The following is a 14,616-nucleotide window of genomic DNA, read 5'->3' on the forward strand; positions in this document are numbered from 1 at the left end:
CTACTGGGATTTTTGGGCTGCTTCCTGATAATACTATAGGTTTAATTTGGGGACGTAATAATTTAAAGGGAGCCATTGAGGTGATACCTGGTGTGATAGATTCAAATTTTAAGGGACAATTAAATGTTACCGTAAGGTCCAATTATGCCCTATGGCTCACTCCAAAGGATACATTTGCCCAATTGATTTTATTGCCTTGTGATTCAGGGAGACACCCACCAGTAGATTCAGTTTCTAAACCGCCAGACAGAGTATACTGGTCATAGCTAGTGCGACAAGAACGCCCTTTATTAGAACTTAAAATTAATAATAAAAAGTTCCTAGGAATTGTAGACACAGGGGCTTATATCTCTGTCTTTTCTAGTAGATTCTGGCCTAGGAACTGGCCTTTACATGTAGCACCAGCTAACCTAGAGGGAATAGGACAGATTTCACAGCCCTCTCAAAGTGCCAACTATCTCTGTTGGGAAGATTCCGATGGGAACAGTGGAGTATTTAAGCCTTATGTGTTAGAGTCTTTACCAGCTAACCTATGGGGAAGGGATATTTTAGCCAAATGGGATTATTATTAGTTACTCCAAACTCTATAAGGTCAGTTGAGGAAGTTAATCAGAGGTATTTTCCTGGAGATGATAAGGAGACCCTTCAGGAAGAGTATCTGTTTACAAACCAGTCTCCACGACAAAGATTAGTAAATGCTCCAAGCCAAAATTTTTACTAGGGGCCCTGAATACTTCCCCGATCCCTAAGACAGCTGAAAAACATCACCTGGCTCACAGAGGAGCCTATATGGATTTCTCAGTGGCCCATATCAGGGGAAATACTTAAAATAATTCATAGGTTAGTTGAGGAACAACTTCAGGCTGGTCATATTGAACCAACGCTTAGTCCTTGGAACACACCTATTTTTGTTATTAAGAAAAAGTCAGGAAATTGGAGATTGCTACAGGACTTAAGGGTGATAAATCATGCAATTCGACCTATGGGATCATTACAGCCAGGTCTTCCCTCCCCCACAGCCATCCCTTTAGACTATAGCTTGATGGTAATAGATTTAAAAGACTGTTTTTTCTCTATAAGGTCACATCCTGGAGATTGTGAGAGATTTGCCTTCAGTGTCCCAGCAATTAATTTTAAGGAACCTGTTAGAAGATATTGCTGGAAAGTACTCCCACAGGGAATGCGTAATAGTCCTACCCTGTGCCAAAAATATGTAGACCAGGCAATAGATCCCATAAGAAATAGCTTTCCTGATGCGTATATTATTCATTTTATGGATGATATATTATTGGCTCATGCTAATCCAGAGGTACTTTCAGAAATTTTTACTCAGTTAGAGACTTCACTTACAGCAATGGGTTTATGCATAGCTCCTCAAAAAATTCAAAAGGTGCCTCCTTTTCAATATCTAGGTCAGATAATTCAAGGACGTACAATCCGTCCTCAAAATCTTCAGATAAGAGTTAAGGAGTTACATACCCTTAATGATTTTCAAAAGCTATTAGGATATATTAATTGGCTGAGGCCATCCTTAAAACTAACTACTTCTGAGTTAAGTCCTTTATTTCAGATATTACAAGGAAATCCCTCTCCAACCTCTCCACGTCAGCTGACCTTAGAAGCTAGAACAACTTTAAGGAGAGTTGAACATGCAATTAAAAATGCACAGCTTACTAGAGTTGATCCTAAAGAAATAGTGTATTTATTAATATTTCCAACTGAGCATACCCCAACAGGAGCCATATGGCAAAGATTAGGAGTTATTGAGTGGATTTATATATCCCACTCCCCTCAAAAAACATTAATTCCTTTTCATGATTCTATAGCTCAATTAGTAATTAAGGGCAGAACTAGGATTTTACAATTAATTGGATCTGAGCCTGACATCATAATCATTCCATTTTCTGTTCAACAGACTAATTGGCTTTTTCAAACTTCTAGTTCATGGCAGATAGCTTTTGCTGATTTTCCTGGCCAGATAGATAGCCATTACCCTCATGATAAGGTTATACAATTTGCATCATTAACATCACTTATTTTTCCAAAGATTGTATGTGCATATCCTATAGATGAAGCTTTACTGGTGTTCACAATTGGTTCTAACTCAGGTAAAGCAGGTTTTTATAGTCGTGTTCACACAGAGGTAATACAAACTTCTTATACTTCTGCCCAAAGAGCAGAGCTTCAAGCTCTGATTTGTGCCTTAAATTACTTTTCAAATGAGCCTATTAATATTTATTCTGACAGCGTATATGCAGTCAGAGTTACTAAAAACATTGAAACTTCAGTTATTGGGTATACTTCATCACAGGAGTTATTTGAATTATTTCATAATTTACAAAAGGCAGTGCTAATGCAAAAATACCCATGTTCATAGGACACATACGAGCTCGTACTAATCTTCCAGGACCTTTAGTTTCAGGTAATGACAAAATTGATAAATTAGTAGCTTTTTATCAACAGATGTCTTCATATGACTGTGCACTAGCTTCCCATTCCTTACATCATCAAAATGCTTCTAGCTTACGTAAAAAATTTAATATTACTAGAGAACAAGCTCGTCAGATTGTAAGCCAAAGCCCTAAGTGTGTTATTCACACTCCATCTCTGCCATCAGGGGTAAATCCCCGTGGATTAAAACCAAATCAAATATGGCAAATGGATGTAACTCATATTCCTCAATTTGGTAAGCAGTGTTATGTGCATGTCATAGTGGACACTTATTCTAGATTTATTTTTGCCACAGCACGTACTAAGGAAAATGCTCAACATGTAATTTCTCATTGCCTAGCAGCTTTTTCTGTTTTAGGGTGCCCTATGCAGATTAAATCAGATAATGCTCCAGCTTATGTAAGCTCTTCTTTTCAACAATTTTTCCAAGAGTTTAAAATTAATCATAAAACAGGAATTCCTTATAACCCCCCAAGGTCAAGCCATTGTGGAACGAGCTCATTTATCTATTAAGCTTCAATTACAAAAATTAAAGGGGGAAAATAGGGTTATGACTCCCCAAAATAGTCTTAATCATGCTTTGTTTGTTTTAAATTTTTTAAACTGTGAAGCAGAAGGTCACACTGCTGCTGAGAGGCAAATGTCTCCCTCAGTAACAGGCCCTTTAGGCAGAGTTTTGTGGAAAGATTTACAGACTGGTCAGTGGAAAGGCCCAGATCCAGTGATTATGTGGGGCAGAGGTCATGCTTTTATATTTCCAGAAGGTGCTTTCCGTCCTATTTGGGTGCCTGAACATGCTATCAGACATGGAAGAGATAGAACCCAGATTCAAGCATCTGAGGATCGACCCGGAGGAGCCCCTATCCAAAAGGAGATATTGGAAAAGGATGAAGAAAGACCAGATTGACCCATCTGAAAAGCTGATTTCATGGGAAGACATGAAGAAGCTAACAACCCAGGCTTCCCAAATACTTCAACACCTAGGAGAGAACAGGACCCAGTGACGATGGTAGCAACAGTAATTGCCCTGCTGGGCTGTCAGGTAAAGGAGGATCAAGTAGACACTTACTGGACATATTTCCCAGATCCACCCCTGGTACACCCAGCTGTGTGGACTGGAGAATCCATTCCAGTATTTACTAATGACTCATTCATGATGGGAGGATTTACAGATACTCATATTACTCCCAATCATGTGACTAGATTTAATTATTCTGGCTACAGTGCCCAATTACCTTTGTGTTGGCCACACGATAAACATACTGGCTGTCTGAAGGTATCATTCGAAGAAAAGACAGCGATTGGTAGACCTAGACTGACAAATAATTCTATTTATGGGGACTTAAAACCTTATACTAGATGAGTAATTAAGATGGGACTTTCCCATAACAAGCCAGTCATTTCTGCAAAACCTCCACGGATTCACCACTGTCCAAATAGTTCTACAATTGAGATTGGCACCTTTCCTAGATGGATGGATTGTGTAAATACCTTTCCTGTACAACATAAGGTGTCTAAAGATAGTGGGTATATTTTAGACTGGTCTCCAAAAATTGATGACACAATTATGAAGAAATTCTGCTATGACACCTACAGGATTTGTTAGTAATATTTTGACTTATAGTGAAGGTGATATTCAAAAGGATGTTTGGCATTTAATTGCTGCCTCAGAATTCTTACATTTTACAGACAAGCCTTTACCAAAATTTGTTGGCAAGAACTGTAAAGAGGGATCTTGCTATGGCTTACGAGCCTGTGTTATGGCTTACATCTCCTATGTTTTAATTATTGGAAATGTAAAAGTTAAATGGATAAATGACAGATATATTGTTACTTGTAATAAATGTAACCTAACCAATTGTATTACTAGGTATAATGGAGGAATAGGAGTGCAGATACTTCATCAGCCCTCTTTCGTTTTATTGCCTGCAAATATTTTAGAGCCATGGTATGCTGATACTGATTTACAAGTCTTACAGCAAATTCATGCCCAGCTAGCAAGACCTAACCGTGCTATTGGAGTTATAATTGTTGGTGTTTTGGTGCTAGTCTCCTTTATTGCCTCAACTGTCTCTGCGTCTCTGACATTGTCTCAGAATATTCAGCATGCAAAATTTCTTAATAATTTAGCCCAAAATACTTCCAAGGCTCTGCGTAATCAAGTAAATATTGATGAAAGGATTGAAACTAAATTATATGCCTTAGAGGCGACTGTTATAGACATAGGTAATGAACTTTCAGCCTTAAAATTTAAAGAAAGGCTTAAATGCCATGCTAATTATAAGTATGTGTGTGTTACAGCTGCCAAGTACAATGCTTCTCTCTCGGATTGGGAGAAGGTTAAAAACCATTTGTTAGGTATTTGGCAAAATAGTAATAATAGCTTGGATATTCTGGAACTTCATCACCATATCCAAGACATTCAAAATAATAGAGCTGATTTTTCAGATCCTTCTTCTTTGGCTAACCAAATATTGAAGGAGTTGAATGGATTCAACCCTGGAAACATTCTTAAACACTCAGCCTGGTACATTATTGGATTATTCTCTTTGCTGTTAATTCTCTTTTGTGTTGTAATTATAGGATGGCGAGTCTTTGGAACAAGAATACAGAAACTCCAACGAGTGAACCGCCACCTCATTTTTAAGAAAAGAAAGGGGGGATATGTGGAGAGCCATTCTCACACGTGACTCGGCGACTCCCGGTTTGGGTCTGAGGTGCTCTGGCTGGGCCGGAGCTTTCCCAAACCTCTTCTGATGAGAGAACCCATCCGTGTGGGGGTGTGACTGACCACTGACCCAGGGGGCCAATCACTGACCCTGAGCTTGGAGTGCGGTCCCCCTCAACCTTCATTGGATGGAATTCTCCCCTGAATTTCTTGTTCCCCAATAAAAGGCTACTCCCTGGCGTGCTTGCTCTCTCCATCCTGCTAGCCCTGAGTAATCCTTGCTGCCTTACAGGTGGTTCGAGGTTGGAGCCAGAGAGGGGAGCTGTCTCGGACCTGGTCATAGAAAAAGGTAACTGAGTCTATGTGTTTTATTTCGATCTCGCTAGTTAACTTTTATGCCAAGAACCTCATTAATGAAACCAATGCGCTGGCCGCATGGTGGAACCTTCTATTTTTTACATTAAACATAAAGCAACACTAATCTTGGAGATGGAAACTAAGAAGAAAAAGTTTTATTTATATTGGCAATGATTTCTTATATTTGATATACAAATAAGACAAACTATTAAGGTTAAAAAATGATGAACAACATTGGAATCATAAGCTTCTACTGTTTGAAAGATTCCATCAAGTAAATGAAAAGACAAGTCACATATAATATTTATAATAATAATAATAATAATAATAATAAACTTGATAGATTAACATTATTCAGATATCTTATTTTAGGCTTATATCTATTATTAAATTATTAAAATTTATATACTTAAGGGCATATAAAAGTTTCTAACTTGGGAATAGTAAGACAAGAAACTTAAAGAGGGATCAAATATTTCAACTCATACTGCACAAAGAAGAGAATGTAAACATCGAAGAGCACCTGAAAAGATGCTCAAAAGCATGAGTCATAGGAAAACAAAAATGAAGACCAACTCACATCCATCACAATGTCTAAAATTCAAATGACCATGCCAAGTGTTAGAAGGATTTAGAACAATCAATTGCAGCTCTATTCACTGTTGGTGAAAGGGATAAATGTTACAATCACTTTGAAAAACAGTTTGGTGGCTGCTCTAGGTGAACATACATTTATCATGTGCCCCGTTAATGCTGTCACCAGACATAGACGTACAAAGCTACAAAAGGACCTGTAACATGAACTTCAGAAGTGCAGTACTCAAGAGCAATTCCAAATGGAAGCAATCAACACGACAATTAGAAAGTGCATGGTTAAAACAAGTTATAGTCCTTACAATGGAATACTATTCAGCAATAAAAAACCAACATCTGATACTAGTAATAACAGGAAAGAATCTCAGAAATGATATGCTGAGCAAAAGAAGTCTCAGATAGCAAAGAATGTATGACAAATTATTCCATTTATATTTAGTTGCACAGGCGTTTTCCTCCCTGCAAATTGTTCTTTTCGGGTATTTTGTTCACAGTGAGAAAAACCTGACAAAAACAATTCTATTTCATGAACTTGAAAAATATGATAATATTGGCATATAAACAAATATGCTAATGATATATCAAATCAGTGGAAGACAGGATAGCTTTTAAAAGAAAATCATCTATTCTGGCACAATTAGGTGTCCATCTAGAAGGAAATGATCCTGGGCCACTGTCTCATCAGACTCAAAAATAATTTATGAATAGATATAAGCTAAAATGTAAAGGAAAATTAACTTAAATATTAATTTCAAGATAGTAGATGTATAACATCAGCATTAGGGAGAAGTTTTTCAACTAACACTGGAAACTCAGCACATGTAAAGAGAAAAGTAACTTATTTGATAACACTAAAGTCTTCCAATTCTTCTCCATGATATATCTCTTCCTTTGTGGATACTTTTGGGGGTTTGTTCATTAACCTTGAATCCTATGACCCTGGCAAAAATCACAAATTAATACCAACAATTTTAGGAATATTTCTTAGGATTTTCTACATACTTTTTTTTGTAAATAAAAGTAGTTTAACATCTTCATTTCTGTACTTTATTTCTCTCGGCTTGTCTTTATTTTTCCTTATTTTGTGGACTAATGCCAGGTTTCTGTTCTTGCGACTAAAAGGCTCAGGGGTCACTCTAGTTAAACTGGGCTAACTGGGCTGCATGAAATAACCACACAAGAGACACAAATACCTTTTTCTTAGGGGTTGCTGTGAAGGCTCCTCTGACCTTAAGGGTCTGCAGAAAGAGAGTGAGCGAGAGCATGCGCTGACCCCTTTTACTGAGGAGAAGCTATTCAAATGAGGCAAGGGGTCAGGTTTCAGGGGGCTGAATCTGTCTTCATGATGTCCACTGTCAGCAGGTTGACTGACACCTGGGTAGGTCACACCCAAGGGTACAGTAAGAGGAGGGGACACACACAAGGCACTTCCATGGAAGATTCTATCCTAAACAGGGCAAGGGGTTATATTACAAAGACAGGTGAGCATAGCTTCACCCATGGGGCTGTAGCAAGACACACCCATTTCTGTGACTGAGCGCCTCAGCACCCAGCTGGGGAGTGTAACTCAGTCACCCATAAGCTTGGCCTCCCACAGACTAAGATATCCAGCATGATAGTAAGTGAACATGGTTCCAGAAGCTATCCTCACCTTGTTTCCTAGGTTACATGGGGAATATTCAGCATGTTACTAGTACCTGTATAAGTTGTTTGTTCTTCATAGATGCATTTTGTCATTAAGAATAATTTCCTCCTATTCCTAGTTATCACACACACACAAAAAGAATTAAATCAGGAATGAGGTGAAGGAAGAAGCCACCAGCCAAGAAGTGGGTGGCTTCTAGAGCCAGAAAAATCAAGGAAGCCAGATGTGCCTGACCTCCTCCACTAGGTGACAGCCCTGTTCCCCAGTGATTTTAAACCAGTGGGACCTTCTGTGAACTCCTAACCTACCACTCTGACATAATGGATTTGTGTTCTCCTCAGCCATGTCGCTTGTGGAAATTTGTTACTGCGGCAATGGAAAATCACCCCTAGGGCCTCTGTCACTCACCTCAGCAGTGAGGAGATCTGAGGGACATGACTCTGTAAATTCTGAAGGTCTTAGGTCAGCAGGTCAGGAGATACTATTCATATTTGAAGTGATACAACAGGTACTTGTCCTCTGTTTTCTTTTTGTCCTCTTTTCTGGGTCTTTTCTTCCCCTTTTATGGGGCTTTCACTCTATTTTCTGTAGAAAGCTGATTTGCTAAGTGTGACTATTTGAGTTGTCCTGTGATCATTGATTATTTTATGAAGGCACCCAGCCCTTGAGGCACAGAGATAAAAGAGAGAACTTTGCAGACTGCTGAAATAACCTCAGGGCCAGAGGTCTTTACTATTGGCTGCTTTATCTTTAAATTCAATAATGGGTCTGAGGACTTTCCAACCATTCAGCTAATTTTGCCAGCAAATTCCTCTGTATTATAAAGGCAAAAGCAGTCGTACAAATCCTTAAAACACCTGGTGAAATGCAGGTTGACTTCACATCTCCCCATAGGAGTGGCCATGTCTCTACCCAGGGAGGTCTCTTGAAGAGTCTTTTGTTGTTGCTGCTGGTAATGGTCCTGGTTTCATTGATAATGATTACAGTTTTTGTTCTAGCTGCCATTATTTCTGTTCATTCTTAACTATTTCTAGGACATCATTGTAGAGTAATAGCTTTATTTTAATTGTGGAAGGTAAAGGACACAAGAATTTTCTGAAGTATTTTTTTTAATTTTTATTTCAAAATTTATGGAATGATTCGATTTTCAATTAAGGTTCATAAATAAGTTCATTGTTGTGACTCAGTGACATGCACAATGTGTGTATCAGAAACATCACCAATGTGTTAAATTGTGCCTGCATCAGAATCACCTGGGATACTTACAGAAAGATGCAGATCCTAGGTGAGAGTTCAACTCCCACTAAAGCCCTTGCCATTGCAGCCAGGGAAGTTGTACCCACAATCCCATAGCTGATGGTGAAACAGACAGCCTTTGAAATGAAAATCTTCAAATTCTTTTAACCTTCATCTTCTTTATACTGAGGATGCAGGCCAACAAACTGCCTGGCCCTGATGGGCACTGTAAAGGGGACCATGCACTGAGACAGGTTTCTGGCTAACACAGCCTAGCTACATATATGCTTGGGTAATTCCTGTCTTTTTTCCCCACTGTGCCCTCTGTTCTTATAAAAGCCTTCAATGACACTGAGTCACCAACAATGGAGACTCATGAAAGAAAATATTCTCCTTTATTTTACTCAACCCACAATGGAAAGAGACCTATATTTTCATTGCCATGCAGACTCCTGAGTTTTAATGCTGAAGAATAAACAGCAAAATATGTCCTTCCCTGTGAAAACTGCAAAGGCACATCAAGTTTAAGAATAACTCCATCATATCTTAGATTGGAGATTTTTGCAAAATGGCAAAGAGGGAAAATTATAATTTTTAAATTTAGACTTCAGAATTAGTGAATATGGTTTCTTCATGATGTTTTTATTTTATAGTCTTCGTTTAAATTTTTATAATCTTTTAAATTTTTTTCTAAGTAGCTATACATGACAGTAGAATGCATTTTGACACATTGTACACAAATGGAGCACAACTTCTCCTTCTTCTGGCTGAACATGGTGCAGTCACACCAATAGTGTAATCACACATGTATATAGGATGCTGATGTCCTTTTCATTCCACTGTCCTTCCCACATCCTCTCCCCTTTCCTCACTCCCCTCTGCCCAATCCAAAGTTCCTTCATTCTTCTCTACACCCCTTCCCCCTCCCATTATGAATCACTATCCTCTTATCAGAGAAAACATTCAGCCTTTGGTTTTTTGCGTTTGGCTTATTTTATTTTCTATTCTTAACACTTGTTCTAGGGACTGGTCTAGAAATGGGAAACAAAGCCAAAAGAAAAAAGAATGAAAGAAAGAAAATAAACTTTTTTATATACAATTTTGCTTTAAAAGAAAAAATGTCACTGAAAGACTGTTATGCTGTTTCACCCTCCAGGTCCATGAGTGATGTTGGCCTTCAATGTATGGCTACAGCAACATAAAAAGAAATCTCTATCATACATGTATACACACCTACTCACATCCTAGGAACACTCTGAAGACACAAAACAGACTTCAGTACAATTGGTGTCTTGCCCACACCACTAAAAAACAAGGAGAGGGCTGCCATATGCCTTTGCATAGGCTTGGTGTGGACATCAGTCTCTTTCTGAGGGAAGTCAGGTTAATAAAATGGGACAGCATACTTAATGGGGGACAGGAGGGCAGTAAATTTTGGAGAACATGTTAATAAAGGAAGCAGATTATGATAAGCTGTGAATGAGAGGGCCTTTTTGAAGTCACCAATATCCTTCCCCTTATGGACTCAAAGAGCTCAGACCTGATGGTGCAGTGCAAAGTCCAGCTGGCTTGGCTCAGAGGAGCTACCTGGTGAGGTGTGGATCTGTGAAAGGTGCTTGCTAAACACCACTGACACTGTCCAGCAGTGCCTGCTGCTCACTAGGGTGCTTCTAGGACTGCCAAGGAATGCCATGTTGGGAACTCATGTGTAGGGGGCAACTGTTGTCCCCAAGCTGATCATCTGAGGAGAGCTGCTGAGGTGAGAACCATGCTGCGGCAGGTGTTGTGCCACAGAAGCTGTTAGGAAGCAGTGTCACAAAGTTTACCATGCAATCTTAGGTGCTCTTTCCTTAATGCTGGACCTGGTAGTATTTGGCTATGGGTATTCCATCACTGTCAGGAAGTAATTTTGTCTTTCTGCCTACCCTCGTAGGACACATCTCTGATCACCTCTTCAGACCTGCACCAGCTTTGAAGGAAGAGGGCCCGGATGCTCCTTAGCAGATGGGGTTATTCAGATAGGGGGAGGAGGCAGGCCAAGGCTTCCTTATGCTTTAGAGACCCGTGGTGGCTTTGCTTCTTGTGTGGCTCCTAGAAGGAAAGGCTCTCAAGACAGGAGCACACAGCAGGGCCCTTAAGGATTTCATGGGCAAGCAAACAAAACAACCCTGTTCAGATGGAACTGTCAGATCTGATGATAGTGCCCAGAGGCAGGAAAGAGGGCAAAGCATGAGGAAGGTAAGAACAGGGTGGGAGATGGTTAAGAGGATGAGCCAAGGGGATGCACTGGGTCTGGAGGAGATTCCAGGTTCCAGCTTAGAGGAGAAGTCTCCCTGTACCTCCAAATCCTTGCTGTCCCAGCCACCATCCCACTGCATGCTGTGTGGTCATATCCTACCACTTCCTTTTCATGAGCCAGTTCATGCTACAAGTTATGTAGTCTGAAGGGAATTAAAGGCCTTTGTCATATCCTGGGAAAAGAAGGATGGAGCATGAAAAACACACATGTAAAAACACCCTGTGGTGATTGGAGAGAAGATGTTGGGGGAAGTTCCCTGTTAAGTGTGTGTATCAGTTTTCTTAAGGAGAGGTCAAATTGACAGGGACCTCAGACATCATCTAAGTCTAGGTCCACCTTTTACAGATAAGGGGCATCAGCTCACAGAGACAAAGAGGCCAGCTAAAGGCATACAACCAGGTCGTGACAAGCCTGGAGTTACAGACCAGATATCAGGAAGAAAAGAGGGTGGACTGCACACTGGAGGGAGCCAGTGGGAACTGAAGGCTTCTGGGTTAACTTGGCAGGGACAGGATGAGGCTGTACAGAGACAACCTTTTAAGTATTGTGCTAAAGTGGCTCAGGAAAGAAAGCAATCCTCAGAGAAGAACCAAAGGGAAGTAGAAAACAAGAGCCAGTTAAATCAAGGCCCTTGATCCTTGATCATGCTATAGAGGTCAAAGCTCTAAGGGTACAATTTAGGAACATTCCTAGGAGAATGCTCAGCCCCTCTGATGTTTACCATCTAAGTGTAATGGTTTAATTTCTGATTTTTAAAACAATCAGTTACATATCAAGTTTTTCTTCAAAGTATTTCTAGGGAATTATAAGCACAGTATTTAAGTAAATGTATACAATATCTGGTACACATATTTTAAAATTTTTTCACTTAAAGTTCAGTGGTTTTTTTGAATTATCATTTTTTTTCTTTTATGACAATGAGACCATATGGATCTTCCTTCATTTTTTTAAACTGATGTGTCAAAATCAAATTGCTGTTCTTAACCTAATATTGTGCACTCAAGTCAATTTATAAGGTTATGCCTTATTTAATTTTTTATAAAGTAGTTCAGGAAAGTCCATAATATACAAATGGCCTCAAGATCTCCTTGTAGACCACTAATTTACAGACTTTAAAAGTTTCTTCATTCAAGGACGAACTTAACTGCATTTCTCCCACCTCCTTGCTTGACTGACGTCAAGGAGGGAAAATTGGGGTAAAGAGGAAAGACAATGACACAGGAGAGCAAGGGCAAGGCAGGGAGCTGAGAGGGCACGAGGGTGAAGGGATAGAACTCTAGCTAGAGGCTATCTAGGAGCTAAGACCTGTCTAGTGGACCAGAATATATGCTTCTGGAAGGTCAAAGGAGGTCAGAGTCACTTACAGATCTGATCATAGACGGTGAGGTGTTTGAAGCAGGCTCTGTGAGTGTGAAAGGTGCAATCGATTCTTTAGCTCCAAGTTAGTCCTTTCCTTCTTCAAAACATCATGTGCCCTGGTCACTGAAACAATAAAAGAGCCCCACAAAGCAGGAGTTACCAACTGGGCCCTATTTTCAACTGTGTTCTGAAGGAGCCTCTCCAGTTTGGATACTTGGGCTCGAAATTCCAGGAGCTTCCTTTCCATTGACTCAACCTGGGGAAGCGGGACAGGCTCTCAGACAACTGATTGGAGATTGGATGCATCCAGTGTTTTGTGGTTCCTACCAATCAGAAGCACAACTCCACAATCTTCTCAACACTTCCCAGACTGAGTTCTCTCCATTGCAGCCTCTCAATCCTCCAGCTGAGAACAGCTGAGGAAGAGACCATAGGTAGGAATTTTGAGAAACTAGCACAGACCTACATTTCTGTGGTCAAGGAGACCCTGACTCCACACCTGCAGGAAACTCCCAACTGCAAACAAGACCTCCATATCAGTCCTTGTAAAAGTTTTCTCTCACCCTTCCCCCATACATGAAGGACTTGGAATTTCAAAGATATTATGTCTGGGACACAGGGATGCCCTGATGACAGTGCTCAGGTTTCAGAATGTCTGTACCTACCTGAAGAAGGTAAAGTACCCTCCTGGAATTAACATAGATTCATCCTAAAACATACCAGCAACATTAATGTAGAACTGGAAACTGGAGAGGGGATCAAGAATCTATCCCACCTCAGGGTTGGCAATAAGAAACAGCCTAATATATGAACAATTCTTTAATGGAAGGGCGGGTAGTGGTTGTCTATCTTTCCCTAAGACTGGCACAGAGATAAAAATTTTAAAAGTATGTTGGGATTCTAGGAGCATGACCAAAAGAAGTTGCAGGGTCATAGTGATATCCTCTGACCTTTTGACCTAGAAGACCTAAGGAGTGAAGAAGTTTAAAAGACACCCGAGGGGCTGGGGATGTGGCTCAAGCGGTAGCGCGCTCGCCTGGCATGCGTGCGGCCCGGGTTCGATCCTCAGCACCACATACCAACAAAAGATGTTGTGTCTGCCGAGAACTAAAAAATAAATAAAAAAAAAAATAAAAAAATAAAAGACACCCGAATTTCTGCTCAAACTTCAGAATTATTGGAAGTGAACATTTATGGATTACCAGGGTGTCCATGTCTGTGCTCCTCCATTTCCTTTTCTTCTCTTTGAATTATTATCTTGGGGCTGGGTGTGAGGAGGAGTTAAGGTAATCAGAGCTTCAATGAAGGCAGCCACGATAGACCAGGAGTCTTCCTCCAGAATCCTCCACTAAGGTCTAGCACATTCTAACAACCCATGTAGCTCCTGAACCTCAGAAAGCCCTGCAACTGAGAATACAGAATCTTATAAGGCAGAAGAGCTAGGCTTTTACTAGAAAATGACAAACTGAATGTTATAATGTAATTTGAGAAGAATGCAGATATACCTATTAGCCATGGTGACAAAACACTAGGGATTTGTTCAAGAAATTGTGAAGAACTATAGGATTTTAGTGAACTATTGTGAATATAGAATTGAGGACAGTGAAGCTAGACTTGGACAAGATTAAAAAAAAAAGAGCCATAATCTGGAAACCAGTGTTAAACCACAATGCAAAGAAAAGGCCACCAAGAAAAAGAAAGAAAGAAAGAAAGGAAGAAAGAAATGAAGAAAGAAAGAAAGAAAGAAAGAAAGAAAGAAAGAAAGAAAGAAAGAAAGAAAGAAAGAAAGAAAGAAAGACCATTTCCAATTTTAAACTAAGTACCATGGTTTTCCAGGAATGAATAACAGAATTTTCCTATAAATAAAGTCTGAGCATAGATATAAATTTTAAATTGAAGCTAAAATTGTGCAACTTGTATTATTTAAAAAATGTTTCTTCCCTTTTCTAAAATTCTTTTCCCCCCTTGATATGGCTGAGTGAACCCTGGGGAGATTTACCAATGAGC

General features: G+C 39.7%; 1 long non-coding RNA gene across 2 annotated transcripts in view; it reads right to left on the reverse strand.

Annotated features, from left to right (window-relative positions):
- The window catches only part of LOC144249213 (uncharacterized), a 182,149-nt gene that overhangs the window by 121,959 nt on the left and 45,574 nt on the right, over window positions 1–14,616 (reverse strand). For both annotated transcript variants that reach the window (XR_013342191.1, XR_013342192.1), the window contains exon 2: window positions 12,615–12,732. This is a non-coding gene — a long non-coding RNA (uncharacterized LOC144249213). The remainder of the gene's footprint in view (window positions 1–12,614; window positions 12,733–14,616) is intronic.

This window comes from Urocitellus parryii, chromosome 11 (genome assembly GCF_045843805.1).
Source record: "Urocitellus parryii isolate mUroPar1 chromosome 11, mUroPar1.hap1, whole genome shotgun sequence".
NCBI lineage: Eukaryota > Metazoa > Chordata > Mammalia > Rodentia > Sciuridae > Urocitellus > Urocitellus parryii.